This window comes from Lactuca serriola, chromosome 4, assembly GCF_051521515.1.
Source record: "Lactuca serriola cultivar US96UC23 chromosome 4, Lser_US96UC23_V15, whole genome shotgun sequence".
NCBI lineage: Eukaryota > Viridiplantae > Streptophyta > Magnoliopsida > Asterales > Asteraceae > Lactuca > Lactuca serriola.
Window position 1 is genome coordinate 380,151,220 of NC_136411.1, and position 24,917 is coordinate 380,176,136.

The window sequence follows — 24,917 nt, forward strand, 5'->3', positions numbered from 1 at the left end:
TAGCGAATGAAGTTAATTAGCTCATTGGTGGTTTCAGACTTGTTTCATAGAAAGTACACCCAAGTGAATTTGGTATGGTCATCCATAATCACAAGAATGTATTTCTTACCACTTAAGGTAGGAATTGTAGTGGGACCACACAGATCAATATGTATAAGCTGAAGAGGTTCAGATACACTGTGTTCAGTTATACTTTTGTATGAGGATTTGAAAATTTTTCCTTGTTCATAAGCAGCACAAAGTATATCATTGTCAAGTTATAACCATGGTAGTCCTCTCATAAGATCATTTCCAATGAGTTTGTTGAAATAACCAAAGTTGAGGTGAGAGAGTCATCTATGCCACAACCAACCGATGTCAGAGGTAGCTTTAGAAAGAATACAAATATCTAGGATTCCCTTAGCTAGTTCAATATCAAGAGTGTACATGCTCCCATTTCGTGGGGAATCAACAAGGATGCACTTGTTGGTATCCATAATCAAACTCTTAGTTTTCGTGAACAAAACCTCATGATCACTGTCATATAGTTGTGCAACATTGATAGGGTTATGCTTAACACCGTCTACATACGCTACACGCCTAATGCTAAAGTTCTCGTTTGATATGTTTCCATGTCCTATAATTTCTCCGTTCATGTTGTTTCCAAAAGTAACATACTGACATGGCGTTGTGATTTTGGAATCACTGATATATCCTTTGTGCTCGGTCATGTGCATGGAGCATCCACTGTTAATGTACCATGTATCGACCTGTGGTACCCCAGCTTAAGAAGCCTTTTCAACAACTTGTTGATGGCGAGGAGAAGGCTCTCTATCATCATCAGCCATGAAGCAGAAGTAGTTCTTGTGGGCTTCGTTTTCTTCTAGTTGATCCACTTCATCGTCTGTTTCCTAGATTTCCACATTTAGAGTTTCCATGACCATGAAAGCTTTGTATTTTGACTGCTTCTTGATCTGCTTCGCTTTTTGAAGGTATTATGCTTCGTCTTTGACCTTCTTGGTTTTCATTTTGCAATCCTTGGCAAAATGATTTTCACCATGACAGTTGTGGCACCTGATTATTTCATTATCATCATGGGACTTCAAATTGTTATCTTGAACCCTTGTGTTCACCCTCTGAGAATTGTAGCTTTCAGAATTTGAATTTTGAGAGTTGAAGCATTGTTAACTGTTGCTTCCTCCTTTGAATTTTCCAAAGTTCTGATGATAGTGTTAGGGTTGCTGATAACTGTGTGCTCTAAAGTTCCTAGTTGGTTTGTTCACAAACTTCTTGAAGTATGGATTTAACTTAGACAGGAGTGCCATACATTCTTCATACTCCTTTTCCTCATTGATTTGAGGAGATTCCATTGTGGTTCCAATGAAAGCTTGATTATTAGCCATGTAGACATTTGCAATCTGAAGAGGTTGTTGAGTTGGCATGTAAGAATTATGGTTGTATTGTTGCTCCGTACTCGAACTTTGATAACAATATGCTCCATATCCTTTGTTGGCAAACTGATCAGCAAAGTGGTTTGGGATCGGACTGTGATGTGCAATCAAGTTTTGAGAATGGTTTTCCATGGATGCTGAATTTCGTAGGGCAAGTCCTTAATTATCAAAGGGACTTTCTTGGGCTAGCTTATTTACCTTTGGCTCATGTTGTTGGAGTTCAGCATACAAATCAACCAGAGACATGGTGTCTAGATTGGTTGTAGTTTGAAGTATGATCATATGCACCGTATCCTATTTTGGAGATAGATTGTTCAAGAATTTCAGATGGAAATCCTCTTGCGGTCTTTCTCCTTTGAGTTACTGCACCCTGTTGGCAACAATTTTATACCTAGAATATTCATTAAAGAGAGTTTCATGAGGTAACATCTTGAAGTTGTCCATGTCTGTCAATGCAGCTTTCTTCCTACATCCAAGGATCTTATCAGTTCCCTCAAATTGTTTCTTGAGTGCATTCCAGACGTTGAAGGGTGAACTCTTGTCTTCATCCAAAAGTTGCTCATATATTTCATGAGGAATTCCATATAAGAGTTCTTGCATTGCCTTAGCCTCAAATTTCTTGATTTTACTGTCAAGAAGTTGAACAGCAGAGGAAACAGATCCAAAGATAACTTTGGAGGTTTCAGGAGAGACATCGGCTTGAGGAACTCTGATGTCCTTCAAAAATTATGGAGTGTGTTTCCCAGTGGAGATGAAGGTCTAGATGTCAGAGTCATGACCTACTAGGTAGTACTTGATGCGATCTGCCCATGAAGTGTATTTACTAGGCACAAGGATAAGTGCACGATTTCCTGCTCCAAGATTGTTTGCAACTGAAACTAAACAGAGAACATTTTAGTTTTGATTCACACTTGCCATTGAGAACAGGTGATACTAGTTTCAAACTTAAAAAAATGTTTTTTTGAAAAGTTTTATAAGTCTCAAAGTCGATCACTAGAGCTCTGATACCAACTGAAGAAATGAGAAGAATTTAGTAAACCTAGACTAGAATAGTCCAAGTGTTGAAAATACTGAAACAGAGTTTCAGAATCGTCAAGTGGCAAGTAGTGCGGAAAATATAGAGTTCTAAATCAATAAAATTAATAGAAAAACATTTTTTTACTTAAGATCAATGATTCAAATGTGTCTCATATTCATGAAGATTCAATTACAAGTATCTGAATGTAAAACACACTAAAACTCTCAAATGACTCTCTAGAGACTAGTCTAAGCAGCAATTGTGTAGAATAAGCAGGAATGATTAGAAAAGATCAACTTTATAATGGATTCCAATGGGCCTATTAATAGGCTTTAAAAAAGCCCATGACATGGTTTGACCAATCAGGTGTTGATACGTCATCATAACTTAGTCATCAGTTGACACATTTGCCCTACTTAATGGAGAATGGATGGAATATTCCAACTCCGATAGTATTCAATTAGGGTTCCATCCAAGTTATGAGTCTTCATATTTCTTGAAACTTCATGATCAACATTGAAAATATGATGACCAACATGAGCATCATGTTGCTCAATTGTCTTCTTAGATGTCATCAACTTCTAGAAGTGTTGTTGATCATGTTGAGTAGTTTCTTGGAAGTTGGAATGTGATTTGAACTTAAAGATGTACCACCACATGTTCATGATGGAACATGGACGAAATTCATGTTCCACTAAGCATTTGGACGTGTCTTCATTGTACATGATGTGTCACGTGCAATCTTGTTGAGCCATCAATGTGATCATGTTGATCCATTGACTTGAGTTGAATCACCAAGTATTCCTATTGAGTTGTAACACCCAGTTCCTGGTACATATTTCAATTCAAGCTAGTTAGGTAAATATGGTAGGGAATCCTTGTGCAGCTGATGGGGGATAGTAGGTCGGAGAGTGCCCCAGGACAAGCCTAGGATGAGATTAGTTTTGAAAGCAGTAATAGTAGAAGGCACTTGGTGAAGTCGAAGGAATCCTTGAGGAAAGTACGGATAGATGTGGAAGGTAGTATGGGCCCATACTACTGGAAGCGGAGGATCCGTACTTGAATCAAGGAGGGATACGATAGAACCAGGAAATTTGGAGAGTATGTGAGACCTCTCGAGAGTATGTATGACACTGACGTTTACATGTTTATTTCAGTATCGCGAATACGCGGCATGGAGAAGGAGGTTCAGGGTCTGGATTAGGATCAAGATCAGGCTCGGGGGCAGGATCTGAGCAGGTTGATGAAGGGCTATGTGAGTTCATTGTGTCTGAAATCACCAGAGGTATCCTTGAGGTGACCCCGGTCATTTTCAGGTCGATCAAGGAAGGGATTTTTGAGCATATGGAGTATCGCCTCCGGAAATTCAGGAGTGACTTGGCGTCTAGCGAGTCGGGTATGCACACACTGCCCTTCAAGGACTTTAGGAGAAGTCGTGCGCCAGACATTCATGGAGTGAAGGACCCCATTGCTACCAGGAGATGGATCGTAGACATCAAGTCTGCGCAGTTGACAAGCTTCTGCCCAGAGGGGTCGAAGGTCCGCTTTGATGCGGGTTGTTTGAGAGACAGAGCTAGGGATTGGTGGGAGTCAGTTGGTGACCTATTGGGAGCCCCTACCATCGAGGCTATGATTTGGTCGGACTTTATGACCAGGTTCAGGGCTGATTTTGCACCAGTTGTGGAGCTTCAGCAGCTGGCCAGGGAGTTTCTGGATATGAGACAGACTACGTAGACAGTGGCGGAGATACCGACAAGTTCCGAGAGAGGGCTTTGTTGGTAACTCAGTATACGGGGGATGAGAAGATGTGGAAGACTCGATATCATGACATGTTAAGGGCTGACATTCAAGAGCATGTCAGCTACTCAGCCTGCCCGACCCTTGAGTCCATGATTGCTAGGGCGAGGGAGAAGGAGATTGATTTGGAGTACCTCAAGAAGAGGAAGGCAGAGGCAGAACAGGTTACTAGGGTTCGGGGATGAAATTCAAGGGATCTGATGCTAGGTCGAAGGTCCAGCTGGGCTAGAGCCGCTGCAGGAAGTGCGGCAGGCCGCATGACGGAGCTTGTAGAGCGGGATCATCATGTTGCTACAAGTGCGGCAAGACGGGGCACTTTGGAAGAGATTGTACTGCCCCTTCCCCCACTATTTAGATGATAGACCTGATTTGCTTTCATTGCAATCAAATGGGTCATAAGAATGCTAACTGCCCTAGGCTGATAGCAATAGCAACAGCAACAGCAGCGACAGTGGTGGCACCAAATCCAGTGACTACACGGGTTAGGGATGGCTGGAAGGTCAAGTCAGAGGCTACAGTGGTGAGGAGCCAAGCTTTCTAGTTGACAGCCAAGGACGCGTGCGCCGCACCCGATGTGGTGACAAGTATAATTTCTTCTCTCTAGCTTTTATTATATGTCACTTGTGATATTGATATCCCATGCTATATGTTTTGTTTAGGATCGTTCTATGTGAACGGTATCCCAGTTCAGGTGTTGTTTGATTTGGATGCTACCCAATCATTTGTCTCTCTTGCGCTTACGAAGACGTTCCCTTAGTCTTCGGGTATATTAGATTGCCCTCTAGAGGTCAAGATTGCGGACGACCGATCAGTTCGAGTAGCAGAAGTCTTCAGGGATTGTGTTTTGAGGTTGTTCAAGGAGCGCTACTTGGTAGACTTGGTTCCCATACGATTACGGGGTAACAAGGTTATTATAGGTATGGATTGGTTAAGCACCAATGGGCAATGATCGACTGCATGCAACATTTGGTCTGGGTCAGTACCCCAAATGGGGGAGAGCTGGTGATTCATGGCGAGAGGCTACAGCGTGGACCAGCTTTATGTTCAGCAACGAGAGCTAGGTGCTACCTCCAGCAGGGGTGTGCATGGTATGTCGCCTATGTCTTGGATACCCGAGATGTGGGTAAGGCGACAATGAGTGACGTACTGGTGGTGAAAGAGTATGTGGATGTATTCCTAGAGGAGTTGCCTGGGATACCTCCGGAGAGGCAGGTAGAGTTCAGGATCGACCTAGTCCCTGGTGCGGCTCCGATAGCCAAGGCACCGTATTGATTGGCTCCTCTTGAGATGCAGCAGTTCTCTACACAACTGTAGGAGCTGTTAGTCAAGAGGTCCATCAGACCAATCATTCACCCTGGGATCCCCGATTCTATATGTGAAGAAGAAGGACGTGTTGCATCGGATGTGTATAGATTACTGGGAGCTGAATAAGGCAACAATGAATAATCGTTACCTACTCTCGAGGATTAGTGATCTCTTTGACCAGCTTCAAGGAGCATCTTCGTTCTCCAAGATTAATCTGTGTTCAGGTTATCATCAGATGAGGGTCAGAGAGGAGGATGTGCAAAAGACTGCTTTTCGGACACGATATGGTCACTATGAGTTCGTGGTTATGCCTTTTGGGCTCACGAATGCTCCTTCCGTGTTCATGGATCTCATGAACCGCGTGTGCAGTCTGATGTTGGATCGATCTATGATAGTTTTCATTGATGACATCTTGGTTTATTCAAAGACGCAGGAGCAGCATGTGGAGCACTTGCGAGAGGTTTTGGATAGTTTGAGGAGATAGAGCTTGTATGCTAAGTTCTCCAGGTGCGAGTTCTGTTTGCGCGAGGTGTAGTTTCTTGGGCACCTGGTCAACCAGAACGGGAGTTTGGTCGACCCAGCCAAAGTGGAGGCCGTGATGAGGTGGGACGTTCTGAGGTATCCATTTGAGATTCAGAGCTTCCTGGGATTGGCAGGTTACTATCGGAGATTCATTTAGGACTTCTCCAAGATAGTCGTGCCTTTAACCCAGTTGACAAGGAAAGTGGTAGTCTTTCGTTGGGGGGCCTGAGCAGCAGGCCGCATTTGAGACGCCGAGACAAAGATTGAGCAAGGTGCCAATCTTAGCCCAACCGGAAGGCGTGGATGATTTTGTGATGTATTGCGATGCGACCATCTCAGTTTTGGTGTAGTATTGATGCAGAAGGGGCATGTTATCGACTACGCTTCGAGCCAGCTAAAGCCTCATGAGGCGAACTATCCGACGCATGACTTGGAGTTGGGGGAAGTTGTTATCACCCTCAAGATTTTGGATCATTACCTCTATGGGGTCTGTTGTACTATTTACATAGACCATAAGAGTTTGAGGTACCTTATGGATTAGCCAAATCTGAATATGAGGCAACATAGATGGCTAGATGTGGTGAAGGATTACGATTGTGAGATCCTCTACCACCCGGGGAAGGCCAATTTCATGGACGATGTGCTTAGCCTCAAGGCAGCACCGATCAGAGATATTTGTTTGAGAATGATGGTGGTGAACCTGCTATTGGAGCGGATTCGAGAGACCCAACGGGAGGCTATGAAGGAGGAACATCGCAAGAGTAAGCATATTGTGGGTCAGGTTTCCTCCTTTGATTATGATAGCCGTGGACTGTTGACACTACACCATAGGGTGTGGTTCCTATAGCATGGAGGTGTGTGCCATGTATTGATGGAGGAGGCGCACAAATCCAAGTTTTCCATTCATCCCGGGGCGACAAAGATGTACAAGGATCTTCGCCTTGATTATTGGTGGCCCTGCATGAAGCGGGATGTAGCCTTGTATGTTGAGAGATGTCTGACCTACAGGAAGGTCAAGGCCGAGCACCAGAGGCCCCACGGCAAGACCCAGCCGTTGGATATCCCAATGTGGAAGTGGGAAGATATCACTATGCATTTAATCACAAAGCTTCCTAGGACTGCGCGAGGATTGGACTCGATTTGGGTCATGGTGGATCGATTGACCAATAGCGCCCATTTCATTCTGATTCATGAGAGCATTTCGGCCGAGAGGTTGGTCGTATTTGGGAGGTAGTGGCTCAACACAGAGTGCCAGTCTCGATGATCTCGGACAGAGATGTGCGGTTCACTTCCAGATTCTGGAAGAAGTTTCACGACGAGCTGGGTACTCGTCTGCACTTTAGCACTGCTTTTCACAAACTTACGCATGGTTAGAGCGAGCAAACCATTTAGACTTTGGAGGATATGATGTTGGGATGCGTTTTAGACTTTGGAGGTAGTTGGGATATTTACCCTCTTTTGGCAGAGTTTTCCTATAATAACAGCTATCACGTGTGACAACCATCAATTTTCGGTCAAGTCAAAGTCAACTAAAGTCAACAAGTCAAACCGGTCAACTCAATTAAACCTTGTATAATAGGGTTTGCATTATGTAATTTCTGTATACCTCACTATCTTAATGAGAAAACATCACTTGGAGAATTTGTGTGTTTAAATTTCTTTAACCTTAGTGCTAAACAATGAACAAGAACAATAAAACAATGTTGCTTACTCATAGGGAGTGTGTAAGATCCTAAAACATGGCATAATGGGGTCTACGGACCTTGCATTGCGAAGCCGGACACTCACATTCGTCACACATGAAACCGCTCTAAATCGTTTTCACTCTATCTCCAAGTATGTCAAATCTCTCCCATATCTCTCTAAGTATGTGAAATCTCTCCCAAATATCTCTTTGTATGTGAAATCTCTCCAAGTATGTCAAATCTCTCCCAAATCTCTCTAAGTATGTGAAATCTCTCCTAAATATCTCTCTGTATGTGAAATCTCTCCAAGTATGTCAAATCTCTCCCAAATCTCTCGAAGTATGTGAAATCTCTCCCAAATATCTCTTTGTATGTGAAATCTCTCCAAGTATGTCAAATCTCTCCCAAATCTCTCTAAGTATGTGAAATCTCTCCCAAATATCTCTCTGTATGTGAAATCTCTCCAAGTATGTCAAATCTCTCCCAAATCTCTCTAAGTATGTGAAATCTCTCCCAAATATCTCTCTGTATGTGAAATCTCTCCAAGTATGTCAAATCTCTCCCAAATCTCTCTAAGTATGTGAAATCTCTCCCAAATATCTCTCTATATGTGAAATCTTTCCCAAATATCTCTCTGTATGTGAAATCTCTCCAAGTATGTCAAATCTCTCCCAAATCTCTCTAAGAATATGAAATCTCTCCCAAATATCTCTTTGTATGTGAAATCTCTCCAAGAATGTCAAATCTCTCCCAAATCTCTCTGAGTATGTGGAATCTCTCTCAAATGTCTCTCGAAATCTCTCCCAACTCTCTATAATCACTCGGGGCATCCCGACCCTCGAATTTGGCGAAAACAGCCCAAAAACGGAAGTCCATGCGAAAAACGGACTTAAGGAACCGAAACCCCTCTCAAGAACCGAAACCCCTCTTAGGACCCGAAAGTCCCCTTAGGAACCGAACCTTCTGATGAAGAGGAACCGAACCGAAGGTACTGTTCACTACAGTTCATTCGGTTCTGACTTCTCGCCTTTTATCTCCGGACCGAACCCTCACCTTCGCTTCTGACCCTTCGGACCGAGTCTTCGGACTGGACCCCTCGCCCCTTCGGTTCCCTCTGTTCGTTTCCGACTACAATCCTCAGCATGGACCGAGCCTCGGCCTAGGGACCGAACCTCGGCCTAGGACCGAGAGGTCTCGCTGGGAACTCATTTTCTCCCGGTTTTCGCGTAGTTTTGCGTTTAAGGCCCGTTTTTAATTATTTTAACGCGGAGTTTTCACCCAAAATCATATTTTAACATATTAAACCCTAAATATTCACAATTTAAACATATTTTCATAAAAATCTTCATTTAAATAATAAAAGCAAGTGGGTAAGTACAAAGAGGTGGAGTGTTGACTTTGCTTTACTTTATGACACAAGCAACCACTCCCACACCCACTCTATGACCAGCCACACCTCCCCACCTTACCTAGGTCACATCAATGTCCTTTCCACTCAATCATCACTCTTTCCCACGTTTTTGAGAGCTGAATATTCATCCTCTCTCCTCACTTCTCTCATTTGCTCTCATTTCACAAGAAGATCAAACTCTCTCCTTTCTCACTTTCTCTCTCTAGAAATTCGAGATTCAAGGGCAGATCTTGAGTTTTTCCTCTACATTTGGTAAGCATAATCCATTCTCTTTATGATTATCTCAATTATTTCCACTCAAATCATGGATATCTTACACAAACTCCATTATATTTGTGTTAGAGCTTCGAATCTTCAAGGGATTCTTCAAGTGTTCTTGGGTTGAACACTTCTCTTCTTCAACACTTATCTACTGAAATCACTCAAGGTGAGTTCATACCCCCACATTTTCATGTTTTCTCAAGTTTTTAGGGGGGGAATACAAGTTAAAACACCAAGAACATAACTACACTTTTCTAACAGCCTTCATCAGAAAAGTTCAACTCCATTCACGGACTGTTTTGGACCACTTAAACATTTTAGTTTTCAAAACTTTTTTAGGTGTAAGTAGTTCCAGTTCTTAGCTTTAAAATGACTACTTGCACATCTCCATACGATTTTTCTACAATTTATGGTGATTTTTACAAAACTGCCTATCATTTCAAACACGAATCCGGACCAGTCTGTGATTATGGACTTTTTCACCCAAGTTGGAGATCATTAAAAATCATTATAAAAATTATGAGTAAACTAGACTCATTTTAGGAACTCTCAGAATTTACGGATCTAGTTTTCGAATTCGTATGATTTTTCTATGACTTTTCAAAAACAGTGTAGAAAGGTTGAAAATTTGTTAACAGCTTATAACTTTCTTAACACTTCGTATTATGTTGAGCAAAGTGTATAACAATAAGTTCTAAATATTGAATGTGTTTCCTTGTTAGTTTATCATCATAAAATGAAGCATAGTCATTCATGATAAGATTATTCATTCTTTTAGAACACGTATATTAAGCTATAATGAGCATAGTTTATGGATTCATAGCATTAAGGCATTTTCATAAAAGAATTCTTATACATTACAAACGTTTTGGATAAACTATAATAGGTATAGTTTATGTATCATTTACTTCTCAAACTTATTTACCAAAGGTTTTCAGTTTAGTTCACGTAAATCTGTTAATGAATAAATTTGTGAGTCATTCCCTTCGGGTTACTTCCAAAGTAACAAAGTCAAAAAGTCCTGTAAATTGTAACCATAGTCTCTTGTAGGGAGAACGTGATAGTTGTATATAGATCTATATTGGGTTTGACAAACCCACACCAGAGCTGCTTGCAACAGCTAGACCGGCAGGTCTGTGGTGACAAGTGTCATTTAACGGCGACGCCTGAAGAACGTCATATTACGAGGCCGTCTATGTCAAGTATGGTTATGATAGCTCACGTGTGGTATTAACAATCATAAGATTTACGGGTTCTAACTTTAAATTAGCGAGTTATGTCTATTTAGCTCACTGAAATTACTTTAAGTATGGAAAAATACTTATACGCCTTCATATCAAAAAGGGTTTTATGTCGATTTAAAATCACTTTTTACATCAACAATTACATACTTTATTATATACTTTCAGTCTTGGTATTTAAGACTACACATCATTCATTACGCGATTTTTCTCACATCAGAAAGGGTTTTATGCCGATTTAAAACCACTTTTACATCTTTAAGTGTGACAAATAGTTGTTCATTTTCGGTTCTGGTATTTAGGACTACATAACTTTTGTAAGGAAAATATTGGATTTTTCTTGGTATCATACATCTCTTTACAAAGATCGATTTTCAAACTCTCTCTGTCAAAAGCTTATGAACTCACCAACCTTTGTGTTGACACTTTTCAAAACTACTTGTATTCTCAGGAATTCAGTGAAACAGGAAATCAACCACGTTTTGAGGATGGGACGATAAATTGTCGAACAGTTCAATTTGTATCATAATGTAATTGATTTGAATCATGTAAACATATACTTTGGTGTAACTTTTTCAATTATATTTATGATGGTTGTATTTACTTTGAGCACTATTATACTCCTTGTTGTGATACTCTACATGAAGTCCTCCACCCCCGGACGTTTCCGCCATCCTTGGTTTGGGGGTGTGACATCACGCGAGTATCGACTGTTCTCCCTTCGAGATGTCGTACAGGAGGAAGTGCAGGACCCCGATATATTAGGGTGAGGTTGGAAAGAGGGTCATGGCGAGTACCGAAGTGGTACACAAGACTACAAAGAGGATCCAACAGGTTCGGAGCAGGCTTCAGACTGCTCAGAATCGGCTAAAGAGTTATGCCGACAGACGTCATTCGGACCTGGAGTTCCGGGTCGGGGATACAGTGCTTCTGAAGGGTCCCTTTGGAAATGTGTCATTTGGTTTAGGAAGTGGGGAAAGTTGGGACCCAGGTACAATTGACCCTTCAGGGTTGTAGCTCGGGCGGACAAGGTGGCGTATAGGTTGGATCTGCCAGCCAAAATCAGTCAGATTCACAGCACTTTTCATGTCTCCCAGATGCGGAAGTGCCTGTTAGACGATTCAGCAGTGGTGCCTTTGAAGGATATTCAGGTGGATGATAGCCTAAACTATAATGAACGACCAGTAGCTATCATCGACTGGAAGTCAAGGGATCTAAGGAACAATAGGGTGAAGCTGGTGAAGGTGCAATGGCAGCACCACAAGGACTTGGAATGGAACAGGGAGTCGGAGGACGAGATGAGGAGTACTACCCTGAGATATTTCCGGATTTGGTAGCAAAATTTGAGGACGAAGTCTAAAATAAGCGGGGGAGATTTGTAACACCAAGTTTCTGGTACGTATTTAAATTCAAGTAAGTCCATGTTTTGCTCTGGGACTGTGCGAGTTGGAGGCCCAACTCGGTGAGTAGACTGACTGGGAAGTTTAATGATATACTCGACGAGTCAGGAGACCGACTCTACGAGTAGAAGGTGTCTGGATGAAACCCCAATATTTAGGGTTTTCATCCTTTTTAGACGACCTATTCTACCTCAACCAACCCCCATCGTCCCACCCAACCCAGAGAAACCCTAACTCGAAACCCTAAGCCTTATTTGATTGTTCTTGAGCTTTTTGTTGCCTTTTGTGTGCATTTGAAGTTGGAAAAGGAGAAGGAAGCTTAGGAGATCAAGGGAGAGCAAGTAGATCTAGAAGTCTTGGCACATTTCCTACTCATTTAAGGTATAAAGCTGATACCTTGGCTATTCATTACTTAGATCTTAATTTGGGGCTATTTTCTACCTTTTCTAAGATTTAGTGAAGCTATACTCGGATTTGTGTGTATATTTGGAGTTGAACTTCAGATCTGGAAACATTGAGGGTTCCTATGACATAAAGGTGCCAACATTATGGCCATATGAGACCCATGCATCATATAAACCCCTTTTTATGGCTTTTTGAGCCAAAAACCCCATGCATGGACATCAAGTACGTAGCTTTACGTATAATATGGACCCCATGCATGGACATCAAGTTGGTAGCTTTACGTATAATATGGACCTGGAAATCATAGAACTCGTCGAGTGTATGAGCTAACTCGGCGAGTTCAAGGCAATGTCCCAACCACATGAAGACAGACTCGACGAGTCATAAACTAAATACCTTCACACAGACGAAGATGAATTCGATGACTTCAAGGACGAACTCGGCAAGTCAGTTGAAGAAGGTCCCGATGTTTGTTAAAGTAGAACTCGTCGAGCTCTTGCTAGACTCGACAAGTAGGAACGAGATTGTAGCATTTTGTCGACGAGTCAACCAGATGTTGACTTTGACCAAAGTTGTCTTTGACCAATGTTTTGACCTTGACTTTGACTTGGACTTGAGTTGACCCTAGTAGAGGTAAGAGTATGAAATGGTAACTTAGAAAGGATATTGTGTAGGAATCGAGGAGTCGAGAAAATTTGATTTCCCTAACAAGGACAGTGCAAACACTACACGACATTGAGGTCAGTTATCTTCCAGTAGAAGTGTGTGTAAGGCACCAAGGCCGACCACTAGTAGTTGATTATAGTTGAGATGATTGTCTTTGTGATAATTGTCTGGTTTGCTATTATTTGGTGTGTTCTATGTGCCAGTATGATATGTTCTACGTGGTAGTGGTAGTAGGAGGGGAATAGTCCCCTAATTCGGTCGTTAGGACGGAAGGGTAGGTCGGAGACCCCAGATATGTCTGACAGCATGATTATGATATGTTATTATGTAATAGTAGTAGGGGTGAAATAGTCCCCGTGACAGAGTGAGATATACCGGAGGGTAGACAGGAACACTAGAATAACCTGACATGGGTAGGTCAGCACCCCAGAATGACTTGACATGGATAGGTCAGCACCCCAGAATGGCTTAATATTGGTAGGTCGGGCACCCCAAAATTTCCCTGCAGTATGTATGTTGAATGGTATGTGGTATGATTGATGGGTTTTGGTTCTAAGAACATCCTATGTGCTCATACAAACCCTAATGCTTGGAACTAGGTTTCTCTATTGTACATGCAAGTTATCCAAGACTATAAACCCTAATTCTAACATTCAAGTAATCATATAAACATGATAATAGGTTTAAGATGTTACCTTGATTGTTATGTAGCAATAACAGTCCCAAATCTCCTTGTATTGACTTTAGAAAGCTTAGAGTCACAAATGTCACTCCTCTAATGGTTCACAAACACCATAAGCAAGAGGATGAAGAGGAGAGAGGATGGAGGCTGCCCAAAACGTGTTCTAACCCTAGAAGAAAGCTTCACCACGTTTTTGGGTCATAAGGGGTCTTTATATAGTGAGGCCATTAGGGTTATCTAACAAGGAAACCCTAATTTGGATGCCTAAGCCCTAAGCAACCCATAGACTCCTTTAATTAAGGCCCTTGGACGATTTCCTTATGGGCTTCCCCATAGAATTCGTCCACCCTTTAATACAAGGCAATCCATGGCCCAAATTGCAATTATCCTATAATTACAATTCCAGTCCCTTAAGTTTAATTAATATCTTTTAGTCACAAAACTAATTACCAATTAATTATTGACTAATATTAATTAAACAATATGATTTCTCCTTTAATATATTATTCTCATAATATATTAATAAATCATATTTAATCCTTTCTCTCCATAATTCATCCTATCAAGTTGCTTTGGTGAAGGCAACCCAAAAGGACCATGCACCATCGGGTCCAGTACATACCAAAACAGTTATGGACTTAGACACTAATCCAACAGTCTCCCACTTGGATAAGTCTAGTAACTATTATGCGTATGACTTCAGATCCTGATCTGCAATCGTAGCTTTCCAAAGCCACTGTCAACTCTGATCCAATCAGATACGCGTGTCCTTTAGATAAGGGATCATACATTCCACCATTCTAGATATCATATGAGATATGATTTCAAATCATTCTCTTTGTACTATATCTCGATTCTCGATTTATGACGACTGACTAATTGAACAAATCAAATTAGCCCTAGCTCGGCCGAGCATTTACGTGTGTCATCATAAAATCATTGAGGGGCCCAAAAATATCGGTTTTATCCTACTTTGGATAAAAGGAACGGATAAACTTTGATACAATGCTTGCTTGCACTTACTTACCGAATCACACACAACAATATGTTTTATAACACCAAGTTACTAGTGCGTTTACATATTATCAATGTGCAACCGATTTGCAAGATACAACTCACACATATCGGTTTCAAGAATATAAGATGTTATCGTCTCACCAATCACTCGTGATACAATTCATGGAGTGATCCAAGTGAGCGTAGGTTTAATCCAATGCTCAAATCATATTCATAAGCACTCACGAACATTGCAGCAAACCTTTGCTATGTCTAATACGCTCTAGACAATCTACAAACCAATTCATGACAGTCTTCATTCATACTTACTTCCAATATATGACTAACTGTGGTCCGTTTGAATAATTCGATTATTCTTAATAAACTCAATTACTCAGGAAGTCAAAACATGCAAATGTGAAACACAAGAATAATACTAATCCCATATGGCCTCAAACCTTTGAGTATAAATAAAACACCTTTTATTTATCACCATATTTATTACTCATTATTTTTTGTTTCGGGTAATCAACTTCTTACTTGAATTACTACACTTGTCCCATGCTCTTAGCATGCACACAATGTTTACCTATGGTTCTTACTTTTGTGAAATAGATCAAATTGAACACATTTCCAACCATTCTCATTTCACAACTCCAAATCCTTTTTTCATAAGTGTAAGAATATCAAATACTTGTCACTTATAGAATACGCTAGATTCTAACACTTTATGCAATGATCCTTTTGTAATGTCACTGCACCAACGTCACAATAACTATTGCCAATGATATTACAAAGTTCTCTATCGGTGATTTTTACAAGACAATTCCTCAGATATGATGTCTCTCACTCAAAGTACATTCCTTTGAACATCCTTTTGCATAAAAATTTCTAATCTAGACATAGATTTTTTCAATATTCAATTCCCAATATGGATACGCTTCCATATTTTCCATATGACAACTTATTCTTAATAGAATCTTATCTATTCGTAATAATGTCGATATTGTCCATCCAATATGGAAACATTTCCATATTTTCCATATGACAACTTATTCTTAATATAATCTTTTCTATTCATAATAATGTCGATATGGTCCATCCAATACCATGCTTCCAACTACTCACAAGCCACCAATCCTCGTCGAAATTTCGATTGTCCTTTGATAGTTGTTTAATTATTTTAGTCAAAACCGATTATAGTCCCTTTTCCCTCTAAATGCGCTAGACATTTGGAAAATTTTAGAATGGTCAAACATTAAAGCATTTTCAATCGATCCTATACCCGAAGCGTATGGGACACGACGCATAATGTTTTATTTGCTATGTTCTCAAAATTCGAATTGTGAAGAGGAATGTCGTAATCATAATCAAAATTTTAAGAACACACTATGTACCTTTGGCTAAATTTATTAACATTTCTGATCCTAATCCTTTAGATTTGAAATGAAGCATAATATTCTCTCCCTTAATTATAGCAAAACAACTTTACAAACCTTACGACTTTGCAAGGTATAACTCTTGTTTTCTATATTTAATATTGCCAACTTGCAATACATGCCTTAATAATCATACAATCAAAACATTTATGCTCCCACTATCATGATGATTATTATAAACATAACACTTATGCTCCCACTAGCTTCGACATGTATTCAGAAACAGCTTAAATTTCAGAAAAACAATACTTATTGAATTTCTTAAGTTCATGTTTCTAATACTTAGTGCTTTGATAATCTTTTATCAATGCTTCTTGAACTTATACACCTTTGCCTTAGATAGTTCATATGTGTGTCTAAACAATTAAGACTAATTGCCAAACCTTACAATTCAAATCATGGAAAGGGGATACCGTAACCATGATCGAATTCGAGAATGCAATTTTACAATCACTATCTTCTTAAAATCTTTCTTAGTGAAAGCATTTCCTCACAATCATTTTCATGAAGGAGGAAATCTTATGACACTTAGATTTAAACGGTGTATTTGTTCATATCCATGTGAATTTGTTAAAACCAAGGTTTACGAAAAATTCAAACTCATATGGACCGAACTTTCTTAATCTCGATTTCTTGCCTTATGGTAGCACAGCTGGCCACCACGTCTTCCAAGTAGTTAAGCAGCTCACCTTTTGTTATCAATGTACTTTTCATTGATCAAGGTCCTTGCCTTTTATGCATTCAAATGAGAACTCATAGGACTCACATGCATAATTAACTCGATTGGATCGGCACAGAAACAAAATAATGTCAACACGATGGGTTGTAAACCTCAACTCGTGTGCTAGTGACGACCGATAAGGTCTATTTGATTTGTTCTTGAAACCTTTCAAGACCAATAAGACTCCCACTGACTCCTTGACATATAAGATTCTCTTGTCAACAACCATTTCTTGACAAACAAATATTCAAGAGTTAGTGTAGCTTTTATCAAAACACTTCATAAATTGGTCCTAGTTGGTCTTTGTCTTATCCAAGACATCACAACTTTCCACATTTGATGAATGTTATAAACCTTCTTAATACTTATCACTAAATGTCACACTCTTAACATTAAGACTTTTTTTGGAACGAAGTATGATTGACTTATTGATTTAACCATTTCTTCAATCCTTGATTCCTCTTCTTAAACATACAATTGTACTAAGACTCACTTAGAGGATCAATTGAGATATGGTTCTTAATCATTAAGAACTATCATATAGCATAAAAGGTACTCTCCCTTCTTCTTAGAATGCATAAACTTTTATTTTTCTACCTACTTTATTCTTCTTATTCGTTCTGCTATTGATTTAAACTTTTTCAATCAATTCAGAATTACACTTAATCTTATAAGTATAATCATATTTACTAAACCTTTAGTAAATCATGACGAATATCTTTGTTACTCTTATGGTGGACTTGATCAACACGCAACTTTGAGTATTCGATCTCCAAGTCCTTCACTTGACACTTTGTCAATGAATTAGTCTAATTTCCAAATATGAAATTTCTCATTCATCGTGCAACCAAGTTGCATGATTCCAAGTTTCTGTCCAATTGAAACTTGGGATATGAGAAACTCTCCCTATTTGGTAAATTCTCGACTCTCCATAAATAACATAACAAGAACCAAATCCATTATTGCTAATATTCAAACATCAATTTTTCATATACGCCATTGCAAGGATAAATAAATAATATAAAATCAAAATTTATTTTATTGCGGAAAAATTTGTCCTTACAATGCAATTCATTGAAAAACTATGCTAATACATCTTTCTTAGCAATCTAATTCTAACTCTAAGTAGTAGCTCAAGAATCTAATCTTCGAGAAATGCGATCGAAATCCATTCCTTCACGGTTAGATTCTGCTCACTTCTTCCCTAAGCTTCCTTTCTTTTCTTCGATCCTACAAAACATCAATTGTAATCTTATCACATTATGTATTAAGGATCTAGAATAGAAGCATAAAAGAGTTAGTTAATGGATTTTACCTATATTAGAGCCATACGTCTCGACTCTCCCATCTCTTAGATCTCTTAGGTAAATGGGGCAGCTTCGCCTCCAATGCCCCTTCTCTTGGCAATAAAAGCAAATTGACTCTTTTGGAACATGACATGGAACTACTTCAGACATTGCCTTTCTCTTATGATCAAACTTTTCGATCATAGCATGTCTTTCGTTGCCATTGTCTATATCCATAGAGGTCTTAAAGGCAGATTCACCAATCAACTTTGCTTTTCCATTGCGCCAAACCATTGCTGATTCAGCGGCAATAAGCATATAGGTGAGATCTATAAGGGTCACGTCGCGGTTCATCATATAGTACTCTCTTACGAACTCACTATATGAGTTAGGAAGTGACTGAATAACCCAATCAACAGCCGTCTCCTCACAGAAAACGGATCCCAACATTCTTAACCTATCAATGTGTGACTTCATCCCTAGGATGTGTGCACACACCGGCTTTCCTTCTTTATGTTTACTTGCCAAAAGGGCTTGAGTGATCTTGAACTTTTCAAGCCTTCGAACATGTGGGTTAGGGAGAATAATTGGAGGAGGAGGAGGAAGTGAAGTATGATCTCTTGTTCCTTGATCGAATCGTGGAATATCATCTTCATGTGGAATGCTTGTTCCATGGGATTTGAAAAGACCATAGTTGTCAAACTTTGACATCTACAAAACGGGAGAAAATAAATTCAAGTTAGTTGATTGATTGAGTCCTTAGTAAATCACCCAAATGAGATACTAAGGCTAGGACCCAACACAATATTCTACAACTCAAGAGAGGGATGCCGTAACCCAAATTGCAAAACATTTGAAGGTAAGTGATTGACGATTCACTAATTTCCACCATGAAGAACAAAAAAGAAATTTATGTTTTAAATCTATGAAAACTCCTAGATACTTTGAGATTCATTGAACATTTCAATGGCATGTTTAAATCTCGATATGCCCCTCTTGTTTGTGACTGGGATGCCGAGGATCACAATGCGGGTGTGAATAACCATGCAAACTTACATGGTGCCCTCACATGTTACAGTCACCTATTCGATGTGCCGGTAAACCACACCCGCTCCACCGAACTATGACAAACATTGAGTCACCCTTTGCTACCTTTGCTTAGAACCATTTAGTGTGCCGGTAAACCACACACGCTCCACTAACGTCTTCGCAAGGGCACAAAGTGTAATTTCGTGGAATTGCATCAATTCACTTTTGCCTAAGTAACTAAGATTGGGAATTTGTAAAACATTTAGTTACTTTAGTAATTCATTATACTTATAATGGAAGGTTTCGTCCTATCCTACCCGTTCGGCTAACGACCCTCCACTAGTCAAGAGTGCGGTGGGTAAGAGTGGATACCCATTCAATCGCCATTTTATAGGCAATTTCCTTAAACACCCCTTATAGACCAACTTCGTGAATGAGGCCTACTAACAGTAAGACTGACTTTTACTCATACATATATATAATGTTAGACTTTTAATTGTTATATATAGTATAGGGTGTATTTTACACTTTTAAAATACTAGGTGGTCTAATTTAACAATTATACATTTAATTCAATTGAATTGTAAACCTAAACTTTTATGGATTTATTAAACCTCTTTTAATTATACTCCTTAATTAATTAATAAAACCATAAGGGTATGATTTGAACTTTTCGAAACAATACTAGGGTTTTAGAATTTCACATTCCTAATTTAACTTTTAATCAACTTTTAAATTCCAAAACTTGAGGGCAAGTTTTGAAACCTTTTTCAAAACATTAGGGTTTTAACTATTTAAATTTCAAAACAACAAAACTTTTGGGTTCAAATTTAAACTATAAAACCTAAAGGGGAAAATATGAAACTTTTCAAAGCAACAAGGATCAAATAACAAATAATCTAAATTAACATTTAATCACATAATTATCCATATTTGATTTATTTAATGATTTCTTGCAAAACAATTTACCAATTTAATCAAAATAATTAATCAATTATCACATAAGGAAACAAATATTTTATTAATTGATAAATATCTTCAATTAGATCAAGAATATAGTCAAATATATCATAAAATCGGATTTATAATGATTTAATATGATAAGGCAACTATCCTTAAGCAAAAACAGCAAGAAATCCCGGTTTTCCCTCCATCTGACCAGCCGACTCACCAAGTCAAGCATGGACTCGTCGAGTCAGCATGGACTCGGTGAGTTCATCTATGGACTCGGCGAGTCCAGCCCCCAGAAACACAAAAATCGAATTTTTCAATCATACAAAGCATCAATACAATAGAAACCAATCTAGGCTCTAATACCACTGATGTATTTTGGTCCTAAGAACATCCAATGTGCTCATACAAACCCTAATGCTTGGATCTAGGTTTCTCTATTGTACATGCAAGTTATCCAAGACTATAAACCCTAATTCTAACATTCAAGTAATCATATTAACATGAGAATAGGTTTAAGATGTTACCTTGATTGTTATGTAGCAATAACAATCCCAAATCTCCTTGTATTGACTTTAGAAAGCTTAGAGTCACAAATGTCACTCCTCTAATGGTTCACAAACACCATAAGCAAGAGGATGAAGAGGAGAGAGGATGGAGGCTGCCCAAAACGTGTTCTAACCCTAGAAGAAAGCTTCACCACGTTTTTGGGTCATAAGGGGTCTTTATATAGTGAGGCCATTAGGGTTATCTAACAAGGAAACCCTAATTTGGATGCTTAAGCCCTAAGCAACCCATAGACTCCTTTAATTAAGGCCCTTGGACGATTTCCTTATGGGCTTCTCCATAGAATTCGTGCACCCCTTAATACAAGGCAATCCATGGCCCAAATTGCAATTATCCTATAATTACAATTCTAGTCCCTTAAGTTTAATTAATCTCTTTTAGTCACAAAACTAATTACCAATTAATTATTGACTAATATTAATTAAACAATATGATTTCTCCTTTAATATATTATTCTCATAATATATTAATAAATCATATTTAATCCTTTCTCTCCATAATTCATCTTATCAAGTTGCTTTGGTGAAGGCAACCCAAAAGGACCATGCACCATCGGGTCAAGTACATACCAAAACAGTTATGGACTTAGACACTAATCCAACAATAATGGGGGAACTCACTAAGCTTTGCGCTTACGGTTTTCAGTTTTGGTCTCAAATACCTCTTCATCTAAGGGGAAGGAGCTGGTAGGGTAGCAACGCATTGCACACACATGATTCCACATTTGAGAACCCTTGGGTTGTACTCTGACATTATACTATTTCATATGATGGTTTTTTGAAACATGTAACTATGGTGTTGTGGTTTGATGAGATATCAGTAATGTTTTACTCAAACAATATTGAAAATATTATAATTAAAATCAACAATTCCGGTCTTGATTTTTGGGATGTTACATGAGCCATTAACTCTTGTTGAGCCATAGAGTTGTGGATGAGCCAACAATGTTTCTGATGAGGCTTCAATATTCCAAATGGTTCACCAATATCTTGATGCTCTACATATGATCTAGATGTGTCATCTGAGATCATGATGATCCAACTTGCTTTCTTCAAGTGCTCCATGTCAACAACAGGTGCTCCATGTAAGCTTCAAGTTCTCCATGTTGAACTTCAAGTAATCCAACATATGATTCTTCAAACACTTATTGAATCCTCAGGATCTTTCCAACCTGATACATTCTGATAATATTTGTTAGAAAATTTGAATCAATACTCAACTTATTTCAAGTGACAATCACATTAAAATATTTCCAACAAGTGAGTTCCCCCAAAATACCAACACATCATATAATTATATAAAAACAACAAACAACATGCATACATAGCCTTCAGTCTAACTAGAACACCCCACCAGCCTACAGTCTACTTGGTACGCTCACAGAACCTACATCAACACTGTTACGCCAGACCGGGCGTTCAACCTATCTGGAATGTTCTCCGGGCCTTTGGCCTGATTGTTATGCCCCACTAGCCTTCAGTCTATCCGGGACGCCCTGGGTCTGTTAGCCTTTAGCATAAAGCAGGATCCCCTCAACGCAACACACCATTAGATAACAACATATACCACATCAAGCCCTATCTAGCATATATAGACAGTGATACAGATCTAACACATCACTAAGCATAGCATCATGCTATCTACCATGATATAGGTCTAATAGATCACTACAATACACAATCATACGATAAACCAGGATAACAATCCAAATGGTCGACCTTGGTGCCTTTGACCAAAAAGTATTGAGAGGACTAGTCACCACTCAAATTGAGCAGATCCGATGAGACCCGACTCCAAATCTCAGCTCTCCAAACGATACCTATTTCCACCAAATGACTGATTCCATTAGAATCTCAAAATACCCAAAATACCCTCCAGCTCAAACTTGGTCAAAGTCAACTGGTCAAACCCACTAATTCAACCGAGTCAACTCAGCAAGGTTGACTGATGAGAGTACGCGGGGCGTACTCCGGAGGTACGCTTAGCATACACAAAGCCTCACATTGACCACCATCGAGGTGGTTGACCTAGTAGGCGAGGCGTACTCCCGTCTACGCGGGGCTTACCCTCGCAATCCCAAAAAATTCGTTAAATGCTTAATAGCTTAAACACTCAAGTCCATACTCCATATTCACGGTCCAAATGCGCTCTACAGTCATAAAGTTTCCAACTTTATGACTTTACAAGTCCACAAAGTGCTTAACAAAAGGTCTTAATCTATTAAGACCTTCTACGAGATGAATGGAACAGATCTAGCAATTGGGTCCTCATTTTTATGGCTTAGGACCCTTCTTAGGGTCTTGAAGGACAACTCAAAATGACAATAGCCAACCATTCACAATATGGGGTTTTGGGACAAGAAAAGCAACATAAAACACCCAAAAAATGGGATCTAACAACCAAGACATCAAGGTATAGACTTTATACCTTCTGGAGCTTCTCAAGAAGGCTAAGATCCGAGATCTACAAGCTTTCTTGCACTTCAAGGCTCCTTAATGCAAATTCTTCTTCCTTCAAAACACCAAAAAAACTCTCTTGAGCTTAAAATACACACTAAGGGCCTAAGGTTTGCAAAAACGTCTCAAAGGAGGTGGAGGCTAAAAACGTGGAGAGAAAAGAGCCATAGTGTTACTTAAATACCCCTTAAAGCCTAAAATTTAAGGTTTCCTCCTTGAATTAGTACACCTCGCGTACATAAGTGCACGCCCTAGTACGCTCAGCATACACACATGTACGCTTAGCATACCCCTCCTGCCCAATTTATGAAATTGCCACTAGGACTTCAAAGCACAGTTCTTGGACTTAGGGGCCAATTTGACATGAAATAGAATTATCGGGATGAATTTAGAAGTACCTGAGCATCGGGATGTTACAAAATACAATCACACACGATGGTTACACCTCACTTGAGCTCTCAAAACAAAATAATCTCTCTTGTTTACTAACTACTTGAAAGTAGTGCTCTCAACCTCAAAGTTATTACTCTATTGAAATTTTTGCATATCCATAATAACAGAGATATGAGTCTATTTATACTTGAGGGATCATACTTACAACCCTAATGGGCCAAGCCCATTAGCCCATGAATGGTGACAACCAATCATATTCTGCCATGCAGCATCTTCTGGAATCTTCATCCATGTCATAAAACCCATGAGCATCAGCAACACACATGATGGACCACCTTGACCATAGTGGAGAATCATAAAGCACAGGTGGCACATCTTGAACACTAATGGCCAAACATCCATCATGATGGCACAGCAAGGTGTATTTCTTGAGAAAGACCAACTTATGAGAATCCTTAAACGATCTTGAGGATCAGAGAAGACTTAACACCATATGTGTCTCATTATGGATACCATGGCTCATCAAGGATCCAAAATGACCCTTCTTGCACCATGATGGCACAATATGTGCAAGGATGGGGAAACAGGCTTCAAGTGTGGCAAAAGAGCATCTAGGTTGGAGCAACACCACCATGTTGGCACAACAATAACATGCATGGCGCAAAAAATACTCCATGGTGCAATAGGAGTACCCCATGATGCAATAGGGATACCCCATGGTGCAAGAGGGATACCCCATGGCGCAAGAGAGAGTATATTGGGGCAAGAAGGAGTACGCTTGGCATAAAAACATCCTTCTTGTCCCAAGTATTTAGTAGATGGAACAACAAGGTCCCCTTGTTGCTCTATATCACTCTCAAGTGCTCTAAACCTCTTCCATGTGCTCCAAAACCCCTTTTATACAACTCGTTCCTTTGGGGACTTGATCAATTCCTTTGTCAGACGGTCCATTAATTTCTCAGATGATACATTCCTTTGTCACAACTTCATGATCCTCATGTACTCCATTAAGTTCTAAGTTCTCCAAATGAATTCAAAATTCTCCATCCAAGTTATCCACTTGATTCTAAGTGCTCCATGTTGAACAAGACATCGTGTGCACATAATAGAGTAGCAAACATAAGTCAAGACGATTGGTAGTAGGATAGAGTAGAGATCCCATCATTTCTAAAAATAGAGTTGCATTCACATCAGTGCCATTTGGATCATCGCCAATAGACGCTGATGATGAAATTAGAGTCTTTTCCAACTTGCAA